Source organism: Mirounga angustirostris, unplaced genomic scaffold, assembly GCF_029215605.1.
Source record: "Mirounga angustirostris isolate CCGP_5_RB_7025 unplaced genomic scaffold, mMirAng1.0.hap1 SCAF_3, whole genome shotgun sequence".
Taxonomy (NCBI): domain Eukaryota; kingdom Metazoa; phylum Chordata; class Mammalia; order Carnivora; family Phocidae; genus Mirounga; species Mirounga angustirostris.
In genome coordinates, this window is record NW_026991711.1 from 145,274,501 (window position 1) to 145,277,278 (window position 2,778).

Here is a 2,778-nt window from a genome sequence, read left to right on the forward strand (position 1 = left end):
CCCTCCGGGAGCAGCGGCCAGGCCGCCGTGCTCAAGTCTGCGGCTCCCACGGGAGCCACTGCCAGTGCTGGCCGCGCGGCCCCGGGACCTTCTCCAACCAGATGGAGGCAGCCTTCTGGGAGCCGCAGCTTCCCGCGGTGGCTGGTCCTGGGCTGACGGCCCGCCTCTCCAGGGCTGTCTTCCTTAACCCGCCCACCCGGCCTGCTCCACGTGCTCACTGCCACCTCCGAGCAACGAGGGCGCTCGCTCGGTGGCTCTGACGCGGGGGAGGGACGCCGGCCGGTGGCACCATCCTCCTGAGCAGCCACAGAACCTCGGGCCTGGTGTCTGCTTGCACAGAGATCCTAAAGAGGTTGAAGCGGAGGCGCAGGCCGCTGCTAAAGCCGCGGTGCGAGGAGGAACCTCGGGCGAACGGACTGCGCCAGCTCCCACTTGCTGCTGCTCGGCGGAGCCGGCGGCCGGGCGGGAGGTACGGGTGCCCTCTGCTTGCCCCGAGGTTCCTGCCTGAAGCTGGAGCGCCAGCCGCCCACCCAGGGCCTGTCTGCAGCCCCCGCCGCTGGGGCCGCGCCGTGGGTAGGAGCCACCGCCAAGAGGTTGCAGGCGCTTCTGCACACTCGTCAACAGAAAATGGAAGTAAGGTGGGCAGAAAACAAAGTTTCTAAAAAGAAGAAGAGGTTAAATCAACTGAAGCTTCAGTTTTCCTTTCTTCGACAAGTTACTTTCCTGAGCTCCGTGTGAATGTAATGTCTTTAGCTAGCCGACAGCTTTACGTAATCACAACCTCACCCCTATGAGCATTTACCAGAATAGTCAGAAATAAGTTAGTCATCGCTCTGAAAGTACTGATTTTACCTTCTCTGTGCCTTCATTTACAATTCCAGATACATTTACTTAATAAACACCTGATTTTTCTTCCAATTTTAGTATATGTGCTGCCGAAGCGAGCACAACACCTGATTTTTCTTTAATGAGGTAGTCAACATTTGAATTCTGCTCCAAAGATGAATCACGGTGAAAAATCTCTGTAAAATGCAAGCACTCCACCATTACTATTTTATGCCCAAACACCATGGCCCTTGAGGTTATAATCTTGAGGTTTCAAGTCACAAATGATTTCCTAATTATGCCAAGATATTTCAAGCCCTCACATTGCCTAACTTACCAATAATATTGCAATGTAAAAAAATGAGGACTATTCTATTTAAGTGCGGGTGAATTTTGTCATTAAAACTTATTTGCCGGGGCGCCTGGGTGGCTCAGTTGGTTGAGCGACTGCCTTCGGCTCAGGTCATGATCCTGGAGTCCCTGGATCGAGTCCCGCATCGGGCTCCCTGCTCGGCAGGGAGTCTGCTTCTCCCTCTGACCCTCCCCCCTCTCATGTACTCGCTCTCTCTCATTCTCTCTCTCTCAAATAAATAAAAATCTTTAAAAAAAAATTAAAAAAAACTTATTTGCCCTTTCTTTCACTCTCACTTCTGTCATGTATTTATATTTAAGAACTCACAGTGTACTGATTACGCTATGAAGTGTGTACTGATTACACACTTAATACACAAAGATGTTTAATTACTGCATTAAATGTTTCATAAAATTAAAATTTGAACAATAAGCTATGCAGAACAGCTTATTATTTAAATCCTTGACCAATATAATATTCAGCCTCAGGCAGCATCAAAAAGTTATTTCTGTTAATGTAGGGAATTCAAAGCATTTTTCTTTTATAGTTTATAACTAACATCTACAAGATGTATTGATAGAATAAAAATAAAATAAATCACATTGGATAGAATAGAATAGAATTTAAGGAATAACACTCAACTTTTTTTTTCCTAATTAATCTGTTGAGAAAAATTTGAAATGTTGCATTCATAAAATTAAACTAAACCAAAAAAATTCTGACATGAGACAGAGAAATAAGATAACAATAAAGTATTCTAAGAAATTAAATATGCTTGCCAAAACAAAACGTTCTATATGAGTTCTGGGGAGAAGTTGAAAAAATAATCCTAAATATAGCATAAAAATTTATCTAATTTGTGTCTTATCTCTCATATGTTTTATTTCTTTTGCTTTAATTCTACGTTCAGATAAATTATCTGTATTCTAATAAGCAGTTCCTTCATTCTTATTACCTAATATATTTTATTGGAATGTTGACAAAAATTTATAGAATGGTTTTTCAGCATCAATTGATGCCAAGATAAAGTACAGCATAGAGTGGATCCAGACTTCCTGAGTTCGAATCCTTGTTCTTTCACTTAAAGAATTATATGATCTTTGCAAGTTACTATCATGTGTCTGTTTCCTCATGTACAAAGGAACATAATGATATCATCTTTCTCATAAAGTTGATGTAAGGATTAAATGAGTTAATACACATAAAGAACTTAAAACAGTATCAGGCACATAGTAACTGCTCTATTAAATCGTTAGCATTTATTATTATTGATATTGCTGCACGACTTTTCTCTTTTAGATTGTAGTGCAATTATTTATTTCAGTTGGTTTACTAATCATGAACTATTTTCCAAATAATTTGTTATAGAACATTATTGTTTTATGCATTGCTAGTGTTCATTTTGTTTAGAAACTTTACATTCTTATTCACTAGCGTACTGTTTGAAATATTTGTGGCACTAACTTTATTGTTTTTCATATTAAGGTTATACTAGCACCATGTAATAAATTGGAGGGCAAAGAGTTTTAAACTTACGAGTCCACACCCAGCAAATGGCAAAGATAAATGATAACATATTCAGAAGCACCAAATTTGGAAAG